This window comes from Bos grunniens, chromosome 4, assembly GCF_055505025.1.
Source record: "Bos grunniens cultivar Pamir isolate PY7600 chromosome 4, Bosgru_T2T1.0, whole genome shotgun sequence".
NCBI lineage: Eukaryota > Metazoa > Chordata > Mammalia > Artiodactyla > Bovidae > Bos > Bos grunniens.
Genome location: NC_141168.1, coordinates 108,018,035 through 108,037,426, shown reverse-complemented (window position 1 = coordinate 108,037,426; position 19,392 = coordinate 108,018,035). Strand labels below are relative to the sequence as shown.

General features: G+C 36.8%; 1 protein-coding gene across 38 annotated transcripts in view; it reads left to right on the top strand.

Annotated features, from left to right (window-relative positions):
• PPP1R9A (protein phosphatase 1 regulatory subunit 9A) overlaps window positions 1-19,392 on the top strand; it is a 349,650-nt gene that overhangs the window by 123,697 nt on the left and 206,561 nt on the right. For 2 of the 38 annotated variants that reach the window (XM_086397823.1, XM_086397819.1), the window contains exon 1: window positions 7,262-7,439. The exons of 34 other annotated variants lie outside the window; for them this stretch is intronic. The gene's annotated coding sequence lies outside the window, so the exon portion shown is untranslated. Of the gene's footprint in view, window positions 1-7,261; window positions 7,440-19,392 lie in introns of those variants that run through there. 2 more of the 38 variants (XM_086397825.1, XM_086397814.1) reach the window with 2 other exon arrangements.

Genomic DNA, 19,392 nt, shown 5'->3' with positions numbered 1-19,392 from the left:
CTTTTGCGTTGTGGGGTGAAGTGTAGATTTAAAGGTGACACATTATTTAGGCCTTGGCAGTTGGAAGTAATACATATAGAAGTTGTTTGATGATTTAAAAAAAAAAAAATTTGTGCTGTATGCTCAGCAGATACTTCTACAAATATAAGTATAAAGACATGCAGTTTAGCAAATATTTTGTTTTTTCTTAGAATACAGTTTTATTTGTAAGATCAATTCAAATAAAACTAGTTATGTTTTTCCAGATTGAATATTTATTTTAAAAAAGAATAGCCACAGAGGAGTTCACTATGTTTGTACTTTCGCATCTAATTTTACTTAAAGCACAATGTGTACATATATATTTAAATTCATTTATTTTTAATTGAAGGATAATTGCTTTACATTTTATGTTGGTTCCTACCAAACATCAACATTAATCAGCCATATGTTTACCCATGAACCAAATGTATATTAAATTATAGTACAAAAAAGTCCAATATAAAGCATGATGTAGCATGATGATGCATATAAAGCATGATGTAGTACAAAGCATGAAAAGCACAATATAAAGCATGATGTAAATGTCCAAAAAGTAGCATTTACTTTTTATTGACTAAAATGATAAGAGTTCAGGAGCATTTTCCTGCTTAATAGTTAGCATCTGTTAAATCTATTTTATGACTTCTTGTATTATAACCCATTCATTAACCTATCATTTTAAGTGTTCATTCAAAAAATTATGTGACTTGGTAGGGTTTTAAGATAAATAGGGTCATTTTTTCCTCAGAGCTAACTTGAAAAACTTGGATGTGAAAGATAAATATTACGCATGTACAATAATAGAAATATTAATATGTAGCCTATGTCACATAATCTCTGTTTTTTAAGAAAAACCTCTGGGATAAACTTTACCAGGGAATTTCCAACTTGCGTGTGTTTGATGGGTGATTTTAAGAGTTCTGCAAATCCCAGCATTGACTGTAGGTTGAATTAATAATATGTGACTCACATGTTTTGCTGTCTTTCAGATGTATGTAGAAGCAATCCTATTCAATGAATGTGAATTTATTTATACAGCTATCAAATTCATGGTAGATTTTTGGTCATTATATGTCCTTTCAGCCAGCTGGTGTTACAAGTGTGTCTACTCTCATGTGATGGGTCTGTGCTCTGCTCTCTAGAAGTACAGATAGTTCAATTCATTTTGGTGTGTTGAAGATAGGAGAGATTTGAAGTGTAATCACAAAACTATGTTTAACCTAAAAAGAGAAGTCTGATGGAGGAGAATTTTAAAAACAGCTACAATAAGCTTATATAATTAACTTATGTTAGTACAGAAGCATGACATTTTAAAATGAATACATTGATCATTTTAAAGTAATCCACTCTGACTTCCTCTAGCGGTTTCCCATTACATTTGGGATTTAATTCTGTCTTTTATCATGCATTGCCTGGAACTAGGGTGACCATTTAATTTATCATTGAAATCAGAACTTTCTGCAGGTGAAAAGAAGTTGTATTTGTAATTGCACCTGAAGAACAGGAGTATCTAGCTCTGTCTTAGGCAAATGAGGATGTACAGTTACCTGAACACTGAGGCCCTACTGGTCTCGGCTCCCTGGCCCCTGCTTGCCCTTTCCACCTCATCTGCCATTTCTCTCATCTTCCACACTGGCCTTTTTTCTCTTCCTTGACTGGTCTGTTTGTATTTATTTGCCTTACAGCCTTTATACTTTCTTGTCTGCCTGAAACACTTTGCCGGATATCACATGGCTAGTTTCTTGTTATTCAGGTCTTAGCACAAATACCATTTCATCATTGAGGGCTTCCCCGTGCATGCATGCTCAGTCATCACTCAGTTGTGTTTGACTCTTTGCGATTCTATGGACTGTAGCTCCTCTGCCCATAGGATTTCCCAGGCAATAACACTGGAGGGGATTGCCATTTCCTTCTCCAGGGGATCTTCCTGTTCCAAGGATGGAACCCACATTCCTTGTGTCTCCTGCACTGGCAGGTGGATCTTTACCACTGAGCCACCTGGGAAGCCCGAGGACTTCCCTGTCTGTCCATCTAAATGAGCCATTCTCTTCCTCAGCACACCAACCTTTGTTTTTTGTGGTATTTTAACACCATCTGAAATTTTGTGTTTGTGTGTTGAATTCTTCGTCTTTTCCCATAAAATAAAAAGTAGGAATAGTGTTTACCTTGTTCATTACAATACATCCAATGCTTACAACAGTGCCTGGTAGGTAAGATTCAAAAATGTTTATTGAATGAATAAGAACAAGTTAATAATTGCAATTTGAATAATCTGTTTCTGATGAATTATATATCATGATGATAAACAAAATTTATTTGTGGGAAAGAACTTTGATATAGGAGACAGAAGGGACTATTTTCTTGAATTACCTTAAACTTTCACTGATTATTCTTCCTTCCCTGTTCCTCAGATTTGTTAAGTGGTGATAACATCTGCATTGCCCATCTCACCATCATAAGATATATGTTTGGGAAAGGAATAAATGTTAGGGGGCTTTTACAATTAGAAGGTATTTTCCACTTCTCTCCCACTTAAAATACTGCTGTTTTCCAACTTCCCAGCTTTTATGACCTTTGGGCTGGAAACCTTAGAAATAGTCTTAACTCTACCCACTCTTTTGTTCTTGACATGGAGTTACGTCTAAGCTCTGTTAATTCTCCCTTTGAAACATCTCCAATTTCAGTTTTTATTGCCACTACTTAACACCCAACTCTAGTGCTGCCTCATCACTTTTTCCCAAGTTACTATGATAATGTTTAACATGTTTGTTTTCTTTTTCTCATCTGGCTCACCAAAGGCAGGTTAATCTTCCTTAAACGATGTTTTCAAGTAACCTTCAGTGATCCCTATAGCCTATTTGAAGACATCCACACTTCTAAGCCTTGCCTTTGGAATTTTCTGTTAACTGTAGCTGATTTTTGCCTCATGTCCATCTCCTTGGATTCTTATTAATACAGTTATATCTGTGTTTTTTCCCCCATTTATTTCTCATTCCAACCTAGAATGCTCTCATACTCAAGTACCTTATCCTCTAGGAAGTCTTTCCTGACTACATAACCCACATGTAATTTCAGCATACTTAAAAATTTCTTGCACTTATTGTGTTACATAAACATTGTACCTATTCTTGCTTCCATTTACTGAGTACCTACCATATTCCAGGACTAATACTCCAAGTGTTTTACTTAATAATTAGAAAAATCAATACAAAGCAACCCAAAAAAGGTATTAGTGTGGTTGTTTGTTGACTTCTTATTTAACTGTTGTATATAAATGTTTTCATACTGGAAAATTAAAATGCTTTCAGAAGGCACATGTTATAGAGATATTAATTTAACGATCTACACTTGTTAAAATTGCATATATATTTTATAATTCCTAAAGACTGACTTTTTTCTTGTAGAGCACACTTGATACTTATGAGTTTGTGTGTTGAAGAATTTTAATGGAAAAGTTCTCATATAAACAGTTAAACTGGAATGACAGAAGTTCAGTGAATTTGCTAATTTCTTTGTAATCATTCATTATCCAGGAACAATAAATCCATAATATAACCATGGATTTATGTGATATTTATCCCCCCGCCAAATGAACACACTGGTTTACAGTCGTGCAAAGATAATTTCAATACGACAGTAGAATACTTTGAGCAGCAGAGAGGGGCTTTCTTTGTCTTTACTTCAAATCCTGGAACTCACAGTAGTCTGAGGTTGATGAAGTGTTGCATTCTTATTAATCATAGTGAGCTTATGATGTTGCAAACTACCAGGGTTTTCTTGCCATATGATTTTTTTTCTTGCCATATGATTTTGCTGTTTTTTTCAGTTTGTGAACACTACATGCATTATATGACCATATTCCCAGAAGTTGCTTTAATGATAGCTAAGTTTGCCTGAAGTAATACTAATGGCATTTACAGCTGTATATAATATCATTCACCTCATGAAACTTGTCATTGATCTGTTTAAAACAGATATTTTAACTAGTATATTTTTGCAGGTATTTGCTTCAATAGCAGCTCTTAAAAAAATTGAAGTTTTACACTCTTGAATCTTGAAAAGGCCAAAATCTAAGTCAAGTATTTATGTGTGACTGTTTGCTATGTAATTCAGCCAAGATGGTTCTAGAAATAATCAGACACACCTTTGCTAGAATTTGTGAGATAACTTAAGATTACATATAAAGTTGATTAAATTATCAGTATGATTTACCCCTTAAAAAATTGTTGAATTTTGCTCTTTCTCTTTGTGACACATGTATAGTTTGTTTGGAAATTTCACTTAGAGAAGAAAAAGAGGAATTTATGACTTCATCAAAGCCTCATTAGGGAATATGTTTGGCCTTCATGCTAAGCTTTTTCTTTGTTTCTGCTGTTGTCTGTTCCCAAGAAATTCAGTCTTTGCACTCATGTAATTTAGGGGATTTCAAGTACTACAGCATTCAGCCACAGCTGTTTTAGATATTGCCACAAATTGTAGTGGTATGGAATTGATTTTTTTCTGAATATGGTGAAAAGCAAAGAATACTGAAAAGAAAACAAAACAAGGAAAATTTAAACTGTCTCTATAGTAATGAGATCATTCGTTCAGCCAAAATGCTGCAGTTTAGTAACTACCTTTTAATGCAGCATCAAATATTGGTGGTTTGTTTCTCATTTAGACGTGGCATATTCTATATCTTTAGAGTGGTTTATAAGAAGTTATAGTCATGGTAGAGAGGTTTAACTTGAGTTCCCTCCATGAACTTGAGGCATTTTTCCCAATAAAGAACTGCAAGATGAAATTTTAGGTACATTAAAGAAAGATAGCTTGCACATCCTCTAAAACTTGGAAAACTACCCCTGTGTTTTATTTTTTCCTAATCCTCTCTGAGTTCATTTGTCAGTAACCTTCTTCTTTGCTTATTCATTTTTATTCCTTCCACTTGGCCAGTTTACTACTTGGAATAATTTTCTGTGTAACAGAATCTATTTGATTCCTTCCTTCTCTACTCTTTCAGTATAGTATTGAAGAGAAATTAATTATATTGAATAACTGTTCTTAAATTTATTTCATTTACCCCCTCTCTAATCATCTACTTTTCTTCTCATTTTGAACTTAGTTACGGGAAGTAGGTCAGGATTTGGAAAGACCTTTGTTCTGAATAATTGGAGCGACCATATTTGCTATTAGGAAGATATATAGAGTAATCATTATAAACCTATCTGAATACTAGAGGTTCATGAACAATATGGGAAACATGTATTTCCAGGTTTGTACCTAGAGATTCTGACTTAGTAAGTCCAAAGTAGCCTTATGAATAAGTGCTATTAATAGAAATAATTGACAACAGTGTTGTTAAGTCACCTTAAATGATACTTCTAGAATTAGTTTTAAAAGAAAAAAAAAAGAGCATTTGTTCTTGTGTACATGTACCTCTAGAAAGGATTCTTTTTGGCTAGACTGTTTAATTAATTTTTAAGTAGAGGAGAATGGGTTGGGCTAAATTAAAATAATTAACTGGACTATGAATGAATTCATTACTAGGTGTTAGATGTTATGCTGGGTAGGATGGAAAATGCAAAAAAATGACAAGCTGTTTTTCCTAGGGGAAAAAAATGTATCAAAAGATGTATATATATTTGGGCTGGAGATGGAACCAGTCTAGGAAAGGAGACTTTTTAGGGGACAACATAAACTGAGAAGAAAAGGAGGCCCACATGGAGTCCTCAGGAATATTGACTTTACCCAAGGTAAAAAGGATAAGGAGGTGAGGGCTGGGCTGTAACGTTTTCATATCAAAGAGGTATTTTTCCAGTTTCAGTTATTCATGTATCATCTCTCTTTCTTTGTAATTTCTAAGTACCATCGTAATTGCTTTTCACTCTTTTTCTTCTTTATAGGTGATATTGCATGGTTGAAAATAATCAAAACTTTACAAAAAGCTTTATTTAAGACTCATTTCCACAATTGTCCCAGGCCTCTTCTACTCCTAACCCTCGCTCCTTATAACCAGCCATCCTGGTTAGTTTTTTGTTTATCCTTTCATGTTTCTTTTTACGAAGTCCCAGAGAAATCTGTCACAGTAGGCTTTAAGCCTTTTTTAAAAGCCCACTCTCTCCAAAGTACAAGAGAATAACAGCATAATAAGGGTCTCTAGCTTCTCAGCCCAGAATTCAGAGAGCTGTGTGTCAGTCAGCTGTGTGACCATATGATTTAACTGCCCAAGCTATCCTCCCGGTAGACTATGACCTGAGCACTGAAGGTAGTCCTGAGTATATTATTGCTTCACCTTTCTGTATCTGTTAATCCTAGAACATAAGCAGTTGGTATTCTGTGTGAGGTTGAACATGACAGAACTTTATGTACATTAAGTGTGGACTTCAAGGACAAAAAGTTCTGTGATGTATTAAGTGAAAGTTGTTCAGTTGTGTCTGATTCTTTGACCCCATGGACTATACCTCCATGGAATTCTCCAGGCCAGAATACTGGAGTGGGTAGCCTTTCCCTTCTCCAGGGGATCTTCCCCACCCAGGGATAGAACCCAGGTCTCCCAGATTGCGGGTGGATTCTTTACCAGCTGAGCCACAAGGGAAGTCCAAGAATACTGGAGTGGGTAGCCTATCCCTTCTCCAGGGGATCTTCCCCACCCAGGAATTGAACCGGGGTCTCCTGCATTGCAGGTGGATTCTTTACCAATTGAGCTATCAGGGAAGCACTCTCACCCTCCCCCCAAAATAATTTTGTAGCACCATAATTCCACCACTCAGTTTTCAGTTTGGATCTTATTTCGTTTCTTTCATTCTGAGTGTGTACTGGGTCCTTGTGAGATTGAGATCCAGACTTTGGATCTTGATCCAGACCCCCTTGTAGCCCTTTTGCTCTTGTCCTGGACAAGTGAGAGGGGACACAGCAATCTCAAGGGGTTTCTGAAACACGTGACGGAGGTGTTCTGCCACTGACATTGGGCAGGTGAACGTATGGGAGAAGCTGTAGCCTGAGGAGGATCTAGCAGACATTTTGGGAATGGTCCTGGAAATTGAAAAACTCCAGGGTATAGACTGACACAGTACAGGGAACAAGTCTCAGTCTAAAACAGGAACTCTGTAAGTGCTGTAGTGCCTTTGTTATAGAGCACAGCCATGTACAGCCTGCAGCACAGCAGCCCTTAATGTGCACCAACACCGCCCTGACCCCGACTCTGTTACCAGGCAACACTTACCGGGAGATGCTAGTGATCGCTCAGCCATTGGTCAGCGACACAGTGGGCCCCTCCCCCAGGTGAGCGCCTGCCTGTGCGTGACCTTTAGTGGTTCTGCTCGGACATTGGTTGGCGCTGCCGTGGGCCCCTCCCCCTGGCAATCAGCTGTCACTGTGACTGTTAAGTGTCCATTTCAGCCAAGGATTGGTGGAGTGGTGGCTGTCAGGCGGAGATTGAGGTAAGAGGCGGATCCCGGCCTTCTCCTCAGGAGCCTCCAGCTCACGTGGCCTCAGGCTGGCGGCTGAACTGGGGGCGCCGTGGAACAGGCTGGGGCTGTGTCCTGCACGGCTCCAGAGACTCGTCAAGGCTTCCCACTGTCCCGGCCCAGGCCCTGAGGGGCGGTGAACCTCTCCCCCGTCCCCGCCTCTGTAACCCAATGGCGGGAGCTGTCTGTGCAGAACAGAGTCTGTGGCCCAGCCCGTGGCGTCTGGGTGGCCAGAGGAGCCCAAGGGCCACTTGGGTCGTGGGTACCCGGCTCCCTCAATGATGACGGCTGGGCGAGGTCTGGGGACCCGGCGCTGAGGGAGCTGCCAACCGAGATCTCCCTCCTCTCAGCCAGGACTGGACCTTGGAGGGTGACGGTTGTGCCTGGGGACCTGGCCTTTTCTTGTCAGAACAGAGAATAACGTTTGTTTGATGGAGATTGACAGGAACATGTTACCTGACCATGACCTGACCTCAAGAAACAGGATCTGACAACAAGTCATTTGCAGCAATTCACCACACCCTCCCTCGCCTTTCCTGGAAAAGGGCTTCGCTGAGAGCTTTGGGGCAATTTGAGGTTTCTAAGGCATGAGCCACCTGTCTCCTTGCAGGGCCGTCAGTACACCGTTCTCTGCTGCAAACTCACACATTTTGGTATTGTTTGGATTCACTGTGCATTGGGCACACAGACTGGTGTTTTGGTATCACCTTCAGCCCTAACTGGGTTAAGACTCAGCTTTTGTTATGTCCAGGCTTACTTAAGAAACTGAAATCCAAGCATCTGAGTTCTTGCTGCACATTACGTGAAGCTAACAAATGTCTGGGTAGGCTGGCTGTTCCACACTGTGCATCTCTGATGGTGGGAGTTTCAGGTAGCCATGCAGTTGAGTAAGGAGTTAGGGCAGAGTTGGGGATTTGTATAAATTGGCTTTATGGAGCAGGGATTAAAGTATATCTAAGGAATTGAACTTGGACACTAATAAAGAGCAGATATATAAAAGGCAGATGAAGTGCCATGACCCATGGTTACCCAAGCCATAATCCCATCACCAGTGCCCAATGAGAGGGTCCTTCTTGAGTAGTACTAAAAATTGAGAGCAGGTGTTATAGGAATTAAGTAATGGAAGCACTCAGTTATGAACCATGGTTAAAAAGAAAAGGTCAAAAACTTCCAAATTTTCACCACGAGCTGTAATTAGATTTAGATGCTGGCATCATCTAAGAAAGGCTTCCCAAGTGGCACTAGTGGTAAAGAACCTGCCTGCCAATCCCAGGGACATAAGAGATGTGGGTTCAGTCCTTGGGTCAGGAAGATCCCCTGGAGAAAGGAATGACTACTGACTCCAATATTCTTGCCTGAAGTAGTCAATCCCCATGGACAGAGGAGCCTGATGGGCTATAGTCCATGGTGTTGCATGAAGTTGGACACAACTGAAGTGACTTAACATGCGTGCACAATCATCTAAGAATGGTTTTGCATCTTCAGAAAGTTGGCTCTTTTATCCCATTCGAACTTCATTAGGTCAGATTATCCAATTTAGATAAGATTTTAACATAATGAACTTGTACCATGTGGCAGCAAGCTCATGCATACATCACCTAACTGTACACTTTCCAGATGAGGCCTTTTAGTGAATAAATATTTCCTTAATCCCAGTGTGCTACTGCTGCTGCTAAGTCACTTCAGTCATGTTCGACTCTGTGCAACACCATAGACGGCAGCCTACCAGGCTCCCCTTCCTGGGATTCTCCAGGCAAGAATACTGGAGTGGGTTGCCATTTCTTTCTCCAATGCATTAAAGTGAAAAGTGAAAGTGAAGTTGCTCAGTCATGTGCGACTCTTAGCGATCCCATGGACTGCAGCCTACCAGGCTCCTCCGTCCATGGGATTTTCCAGGCAAGAGTACTGGAGTGGGGTGCCATCGCCTTCTCCGTAATCCCAGTGTACTTCAGTTTCTAAGTGTCCAGTGGTTTGGCTGGAGATACCCTAGTTTAGGGGCAGATAACATAGGGAAGCTGGAGCCAATAGTAGTGGATGGGAAAATGGGGGAGGGGGTAATAGGGAGGCGAACAGACAGAAACTCTACCTTCAGCTTTAAATACATTATGCATATCAAGATATACATTTATTCCAACAGAATCCTATTATAACATGGGGTTTAAAAAATCATTTGCATTGTAAGGGGAGTCCCACGTTCCAACAATGAAAACACCTGCACAAACAAACACCTGGAATTTTCTGACCATTTTGTCTTCCTGGGCTTGTGCTAGGCTCAATGCAGTGCCACCAATGGGAAATTCTCTATGGAAATATACAGGAAGTTTTAAACATGTATGAGCCAACATCTGTAAAAATATTAAGTAGTTGGGCAAAAATTCCTTTGGTGATATCATAATAACTGAATTTATTATAATAAATCAGTGTTATAATTTTTGTGATAAAGAAATTTTAAAAATTACCACAAAACTTAAAAAATGAATTATTCTCATTCTTTGAATGGCATTAGTAAGCTGTGACTTTGTCTCTGTTAGCAATATGATGTTACTGTTACCCAAGATACAGCAAAACTATTAATACAGAGCATTGTACCTGACGTGGCTTGTAAATTAGTATTCTTAAAATTAAAAACAGTGATGTACTAGGTTAGCAAATATAGAATTTGCTTACAATACTTTAGTGAATCGAACAAACCTGCGTTACCATGAGAAGATGCTGTACCAGGGCACTAAACTTTTAAATTAAATCATCAAGACAGTTTAATTGAAGAGAGTCTCATTAGCTTGTATCCTCTGGTAATTGTTTTGGTTCTCATTTTCCTTTGACAAGAGTAATTGTGTATATCTTGAAGATAGAGGAGATCCTCCTTTGCACAGCTGACAGGTGCATGGAGTTAAAGGAATGAATTAGGTGACCTTTCAGGGTGAGTGGAGCAATCTGCCCAACATTTTGTCTGTTATTTTGTACAGAGTCAGAAACTAGTGTCTTCACACTCAAATTCTCACCCTTGTTTTTATGAAAAGTGCACGATAATTAATATTTGAGAGGACATAAGAAGGGAATTGCAAACCCCAGCTTCCCCAGGCCCCGATATGTTGGTGTGAAAGAACCAAAAATGTTCTTCTTAGGTCCTTCTTGCTCCTCCAGATAGAAGCAGCTCAGCTCACAGATGAGTGATTTTTTTCTCCTGTTCAGCTATGATTGTCATAGTGTAATTATAAAACTGTATCTTTACCTTTCTTTTTGCTTCTAGCAGAGCTATTAAATGTTTTAAAGAAAAATATCCACAACACACTCTGCTGTCAGAGAGCACTTCTGTTTGTGTTTCTCCTTTATGAAAGGGGAGTGTTGCTTGGTAGCGGTAGCGGCTGTGGGTGTGTGATGGCAGATGGGAGACTGCAGGGCTGCAGCTGCAGTCTTGCAAATATTGTTAAAATAAACTTCCATTGCAAATTGACCGGTCAAATAGAGTGTCACAGGGATGAAGCAGAGTTGAAAGTCTGATCTGAAAAAAAGCAAAACCATTTATCTGAGCCATGGAAACTTTTATGCTGAGCAGTGTGGATGAGGTTTCTTGGCATAGAATTGGTGGCCTGTGCACCTAAGAGGCCTCTGGGGGTGATTGGAAAAATTGTCACTGACAGAGTATTTTGCTGAAAGAGAAAGGAATTCCATTATTTATTTTAAGAAGGTTTCATTCCAAAACCTAATTTTGAACAACTCTGTAATATGTCTTAGTACATTTTACCTGATCTCAGCTTCTCACGTGTGCATAAGATGGACTTGGTATGTGGTAAGTTTGCACACTAGATGTTACTGTGGCCTGCTCTGTACACTATACTCACAATTTTCTTAAATTGCAGAAGAGCCAAATGAATACATGGTTGGTGGTTGTCAAGAGTTGTGGAAATTTATGGAGATTTGTCTTTTAGTGTAGTTGAGTCTGAGGTATAAATAAAATGAAATACGTTAGTTTATCATACATTCTTATTTTCCTTCATATTTTAATTAGGTCATAATACTTATTATTTTGAAATTATGTGTGAGGTGGTTTTATCATGTGAGTTCATTTCAGTTAATTTATTGTTAAAAAGGGGGACTTTGAGGTCTTCTTATCCTGGTAATAGTTTAAGTTGGACCTTAAATTGTTTATGCATCCAGCAGAATTTTTTTTCTTTAATCTTTTAAAGTACAGTCTGTAAATAACTACTATTATTTACAGTAGTTATGTTCTATAATGTTGCTGCAAACACTTTATTAGGGAATATTACATCTTTGCTCCTAGGGAAAATATAGTGTTATATTCCTGTGAGCCTTTGATTGCATTTTCCTCAACAAATCAGTATATAACTTGTTTTATTTTGTGTGTTTCTGTGTAAAAACACTTTATTTAATGTTTTTGATTCATTAACATTAATTCATGACCAATGCTGAAAATATTCTTAAAAGTACAGTAACAGAGATGAAGCATGCCTTCAATGATCTATTTTGAAGACTTGACTTAGTTAAGGAAAGAATCTGTGAACTTGAGGGCAGAATGATAAAAATTACCCAAACCAAAAAATAAGAGAAAAAGAGAGTAGGGAAAATAGCAAAGTTTCAAAGACTTCTTAAACTAAAGTCTAATGTTTGTATGATGGGAATGTAGAAGAAGAGAAAGTATGGAATAGAAGAAATATTTGGGCAGAATGGGCAGATTCTCTAAAGATAACAAAATGCATTAAATTATGGACTATAGGAATCCAGAGATTCTCAAGTATGATAAATATAAAGAAAAGTCACCTAGGCATGTTAATATTAAAATTACCCAAAATGAAAGAGTAAATTAAAATTTTGAAAAGAGGAAAAAAAAAAACTGATTAAATGACAGACATAGCAGTGAAGATACAAATTTTACCCGAATTCTTTTCAGAAGCCTTGCTTCTGAAGTGGAGTGAAATTTTTTTAAGTCCTGGAAAAAATAAAGTCTGTCAACCCAAATTTCTATATTCAGTTAAAAAAAAAAAGTATTTCAAAAATAAAAGTGAAAAAAAAAAAAACAGTTTTGTGGGAGAGAATTCATTAGCAGCAGACCTGTGCTGCAAGAAATGTTAGAGGAAGTTCTTCAAACACAGGAATATGATACCAGACAGAAACTTGGACCCACATAAAGAAATGGAGAACCATTGAGAACATCAGAAGTTGACATTCCAGGTACCTCTAAAAATTAGAATGTGCAAAGAAGATCAGGAAATTAGTTTGATGCTTTGAGTAATCTCCCTAACAGTGCAACAGGTGAAAATCTTCCTGAATTTTCACCACTAGGAGAAGATAAGAGTTTTATTACATAAAGAATTTGAGAACAATTGGTTATCTTCATTATTGAATAGTTAGATTGCCAGTCTCCTTCCCTTATGTTGTTCCAAGCAGGAGGAAGATTCTTCCCTGAGAAAAAATTTTAAGCCAAGAGGAAAATTTTGACAGATATTTGGAATCACCAGACTAAATTGCTGGATTATCACTTCATCAACCCACACTGAGATTCACCAGTTAATAACCCTTGTTCCAAGGGCACAACACTCCAGTCAGCTTAACAGAAATATACCATTATGGGTTGAATTGTGTCCCCTCTCCCCAGATTCATATGCTGAACCCCTAAAACCCAGTACCTCAGAATGTGACTATATTTGGAGATAGGGCCTTTTGAGAGGTGATTAAGTTAAATGAGTTAAATAAGTGAAGCGAAGTCGCTCAGTTGTGTCCAATTCTTTGCAACCCTGTGGACTGTAGCCCACCAGGCTTCTCTGTCCATGGGATTCTCCAGGCAAGAATACTGGAGTGGGTTGCATTTCCTTCTCCAGGGAATCTTCCCAACCCAGGATCGAACCTGGGTCTCCTGCATTGCAGGCAGATGCCCTTATCCTCTGAGCCAAGATGGGTTAAATAAGTTAAATAAGGTAGGTGCTAATCCAGTGTGGCTGGTATCTGACTGGTACAGTTGTCCTTGAAGGGAATTGGTTCCAAGACCCCAGCTTAGGTACCAAAATCTGAGGATGCTCAAGTCCCTAATAGTTGATCCTGTGGGCCTCTGGCCCTCTGTATCCATAGATTCTGCATACAGAAGGCCAACTATAGTTTGGGGAGAGAGAGGAAAAGAAAAACGAGGGCACTTTGGAGACTCTCCATCAGATGGCTTGATTTTATTTAGATTTTGTATAAAGGTTATGTATATAAGAAGTAATATTCTCCAGCCTTTTTATTGTTCCATAATTTTATGCTCATCAGTCAGCCCTCATTCTTTTCAGTATTGACATGTATAGACAGTAGCAGCCAGGATTCTCCACTTAAAAGCTTTTTTTTTTTTTTCTTGTTAGGTGCCTGCCCTGCCTTTGAGACCCCTGTTTTGTACAACTTTTTTTTTTGGCTCCTTGGAATCCTTCTGTCAGAGACAGAGTGAACAAACAGACAAGAGAAAGCCAAAACAGAGGAGAATAAAATTAGCCATTACTTTTTACCTTTTAGGCACTGGGGTCCTTCAATTTCCTATAGGCAGTGCAGGGAATCTCATTATATACTGTTGTTAACACAATAAAATGGGCTCTTCTTATCCTCTGGGGCTACAGCCATATAATTCCATTTTATATTGTCCTCAGGTACCTTTTTTTATGTGTGATGACTTCGCTTTGTGAGTGCAAATATTCCTTTATTACAAAGGAAACTTTCTCTGGCCCATCTTACACTAAGGTTTCCTAAGCTATTGGCTTGCTTGATTCTCTTTTGTTAACTTTGACGTAACATTCCAGTGGCATCTGGTGTTCTCTAGAAATCATTCCACAGTGTGTAAAAACCATAGATGTCAGCCTCATATCCTTGCAAAATTTATTTCTTCCATTATAGGTGATGGAAATTTGTCATTGTTGAACTTTTTATATCAATTAGAAATGATTTTGGTTTAATTTATTTGAAAATAACATTGTTGAATGGAGGTGCAGCTCAAGAAAGATACTGTTTACTTGAGTAACTAGACCACCATGACCTTGTAACAGTTTCCTGTGAAGCCGTTCAATGAAAGCAAATTAAGGAATTACTGAAAATCAGCAGTCAGAGAGGAAATGAACGGTAACTTTTCTATTTCATAGGATCAGAAAAGGCAGAACACTTGGCTAATGCTAAAATTTAAATTTCAATCATTGTCCTTTCTAGTAGAAATGTGTAAGATGCTGTTTTTGCCTGTGAAATAAGACTACTTTGTCAGAGTTCATGTACTTACGGAATTACAAGTTCAGCATCACGATGAATGATATTTTCTGTGATTCCTTGGAGCATTTTGTCGGATCATGTTTCCCCTACCTGGATCCCTCTTCTTATAGTCATTACCTAGTTCCACTTAGAGATATTTAACATCTTTGTTCTTTTCAGATTACTGTAAAATCATTATTTGATCTCTACCTATATGAAAAAAGAGAATATTAATGAACAGTGGCTTCTGTTTTATAACTTTTAATTGGAGGAGGTCTTCAGATGATAAGGATAGTGTAATTGGCAAAAAAACCCCCAAACTTTTCAAGAAAACATTTTTTTAGAATTTCAAGGGAAAAGAAGTAGCTTTTCATTAATGTACTGGGAACATTTATTTATGGTTCATTTCAAAATGGAATTGAACCCATTCTATCTCAACTGAGCTACAGCTCAGTTGGTAAAGAATCTGCCTGCAGTGTGGGAGACCTGGGTTCGATCCTTGTATTGGAAAGATCCCCTGGAGAAGGGAACAGCTACCCACTCCAGTATTCTGGCCTGGAGAATTCCTTGGACTGTATAGTCCTTGGGGTCGTGAAGAGTCAGACATGACTGAGTGACTTTCATTTTCACTTTTTCTTTCAAACTGGAAACTGGCTTTCATATGCAATTATAAATTAGATTTTTCACTTGATTCATTTATATCCAGTGCTCACATGAGTAAGTGGTCATACTTGGAGATCATTTGATACCATCTCAGTGTCTGGTAGGATTAGTAGGATTAGGATTTCAAGAATAAGTACCTGAGCATAATATCCTCTTCGTTGTGAATTAGCAATGGCACAGAAGAATTTGTAATACAGAGGGAGAAACTAGCAAACTAGGAAGAGGCTGAGACTGGGGACATATTATAGAGATTAATCTATTTTCAGGGTTCCTTGCAAAGGCAAATAGTATCAGATCCTTGATTGAGATTTTTTTTCCTCTGGGTACAACATCTTGTTGAACATCTTTTGTGTGACATTTCATAGAGTGTGGCAAAACCAGAATTGTCAAGAGCTTGGCTCAACTCACTTTCTCCTTTTGATAATTTTAAATGAGCACAAAGTAGACCATACGAAAACATTAGCTATCTAGGACCATTATTTTCAATAGCTACAATTTTCAAATAGCTTAGGACAGTCTTTTTGAAATTAAAAGAAAATATTTTATTATAAAAGGAATTATTTGTAAAAAATATACAGAAATAATATGTCAGAAGGAAGTAAAAATTGTAGCACTGTCATCCAACATTAATTGAATATATATATAGTTTTACTTGTTAAAGGCTCATATTTTATCTCCATATCTTTTCCCCACCTTAACATATTTTAAATAATGTAATTCATTAAATATTATTCTGCATATAACTTTAATTGCTGCAAGCTATTATATGGGTCAACTATACATTAATGTTCAATTTAAGTGATTTAATTTTGTTAACTAGATTTATTATAAAATGAATATGAATATTCATATAAAGCCATGACATGTTAATTCTATTATCATTTAGTTTTTTTTAGGGGAGACATTTTAAAAATTGTATTTTACGTTAAAACTACTTGTATAATGTATACAACTTTTACCTTATTAAAAAGAAAATATATAGTTAATCATTTTGATATTTCAGAGTTTATATTATGAATTAATATTGTTTTAATATAGTTGCATATAAAATATATAGGCATATGTAAAGTATAACGTAAGTTTAAATTTGGATTTCTTTAAACATTTCCAGTATATGTATTTCAATGGCAAGATTTCTTCAAGACCTGAGTTTTTTTCCTCAGTCACTCAGTCATGTCTGACTCTTTGTGACCCCCTGGACTGTAACCCGCTAGGCTCCTCTGTCTGTGGAATTTCCCAGGCAATAATACTGGAGTCAGTTACCATTCCCTTCTCCAGGGATGACCTGAGGGAATCGAACCCAGGTCTCCCACATTGCAGGCAAATTCTTTACCTTCTGAGTCACCAGGAAGTTCCCAGTAAGATGACAGAATTCTTAAAAATTAAGCCATTTTCTATGTTTGAACAGTTTCTTGCACACAAGAAACATTTGAAATTTCATTTGAAAATGATTACAGTGCAAAAAAAGTTCTCTAAAGTATAGTCTAACGTTGTATGTTCCCATAAAAGTTTTGCTTTACGCGAGTATCAGAATATGAGCAAAACCCTTTTCAGTAGCATGAATTAAAGCAGTAACTTGGAGGGTAAAAATAAAAATACTCCTAAATTCTACCATGACTTTGGTAGTAACCATTGAAAGTATAGATCAGTTGAATATCATCACCATCGTTATGAAAGCTTTTGAAATGATCTTCTGCCAAAAACACAAAGGCAGATTTCCCAATAATGTGTTCCTTTTCAGAGTCCATTCTCTGTATAAAGTAGTAAAGTAGAAACTATTGTGATAATTTTTAAGGATGTCATTATTTAAATTGTCAAAATATTTTTTTCTAAAATTAATACGCTTCTTTTCAGAGAGTCTTTAACATGAATATATATCAACAATCAGTCCTTCTGCTGCTTAAACCAGTTTTTGAGGACTGAATGGGTTAAGGAAGCACATTTGTGTGTGTTGTTTCTTCTCCCCATTCCCAGAATCTCCTAATGGATGTGATGAAGAATGTGCTGTCGTGTAATTAGGCCAGGCAGGAGCACATTAAAATACTTACCTACGTGGTTTTGATATCTAGTAAAACACACACACACACATACACACACACACACACACGCATGCACACACACACACACACACACGGTGTTATCAAGATTTTCAGTCCCCAGTTAGATTAGAAATTCATAAACATACCAAAACCGTATTTGGTTACAATTGTAAACTATTCCAAAAAATACACTGGAATCAGAAAGTCTTTGAAAATGTAGTTTAGTTCTGACTTAAGCTCCATACAGTGATTTAAAAAAAGAACTATGAAATTCTGTCTACTTAGGTAAAATTATGTCATTTCTAAAGTCCGACACATAAATGTCATCACATGAAATTACTTTTGTAAATCACATGAGAGGTACCTTAACTAGGTGCATCATTTTTTGGTGGCACAGATTGCACAAAGGAAATTCATGCCTGTTTTTAGCTGGAAAAGGGGAGGGCAGAAAACGTTTCTTGCCTCTGTTGAGTCCCAGCTGCCTTGAGCTGAAAATAATTCTTATTCTGAAGTGGCACAGTCTGGACTGGTGTGTCCTTCAACCTTACTATCTCATACTGCATGGTATAATTTTCTTATACTGAAATCTTTTAATCAACTACAGTGAATTTTTAATTGAAGGTTAACATGATGTATACACATTATTTTGAGTACTAGTTAAATACTAATTATATACTAGGTCTGCTTGTATAAGTAAACCTCAAATTCAGTAACAGTTTATTTCTAAGGATCCTAATAAATCACAGATTAAAGAAAATAGATGATATAAGTGGAAGCATATATTTCTATGCTTTGTATATAATACTGTTTCATTTATTGTTCTGCTTTCCTCTTTACTGATAAATTAATCATGTATAGGATTTTTAGATATTTAGTTTTTGTCTAGTTTTGAAATATAAATATTAAAAATTGATTGAAAAGACTAGTAGATAAGGTAGACAAAGTATTGATGTTTTTAAAAAAATCATGTTTGTCAAACATTAAAATAGTAAAGAGACATATAAAGCAAGAAATAAATGTTTTGTCACGTCCCATTTTCTAAAACTACTAATAAATTTCCTTTGTATCCTTCCAGAAATTATACATGAATTTGTAAATACACATACATGCTTCTTTAGTGTAAAATGATTACCCAGCATATGCACACCCACACACAACTTTTGGCAACCTGAACTTTAAGATACACTGCAAGAGTGGGTAAAAGTAAGCACATATCAACTTACTTCAATTAAAAAAAAAACTGATTAAAATGGAGTATATCATTCAAAAATAAAGTTAAGCACAGTATCTTGAGCTGCCTGGGATTGAACCCCAATTTCAGTGTTTACTATCTTTGACACCTTTGGCAAGTTACTTAACATCTCAGTGTCTCGCTTTCTTCATGTTTAAAATGGTGAACAATATTAATATCTGTCTCATAGAGTTGCTGTGAGTATTTAATATTAACTCTGAAAAAGTACTTAGAATGGTCCTGGCAGTACAGCCATAGTATGTTAGCTGTTATCTTTCTGTTTTTCAGGATTTAAAATTTTATTTTATTCTTTCTAATATTTTCAGATTATCCTGTTTTAATATTACAATAATTTATTGGTCTTTCAAATAATAAAAACAATATTTCAGTGACTTACTGGTCTTTTAAATTGTCTTTCAAATTATGTGACTGCTTTTCTCCTATCTTCTTCAATACTAGACATTACTGATTTTTCAGTTTTTGCTAATGTGATTAGTTTTACTAATTTTTATTTTAATTTATATTTAATTGTAAGTACACTTGAATACCTATCTATAGGGGACTGTTTGTGATTTTTTTCCATGCAGAATGTATCCACAGAATTGGCTCTTTTTTCTGTTGGTTTATCACTGTTTTCCATATTGTTTTCTAGGGATACTTTCTCTTTAGAGGGAGTAAATGTTTGTTAGCCCATTTGTACTATAAGTAATTTTCTCAGTTTATTATTGACTTTTGGCAGAAATATTTGTGTTTATGGCTTCTTTTCTTTTTTGCCCAT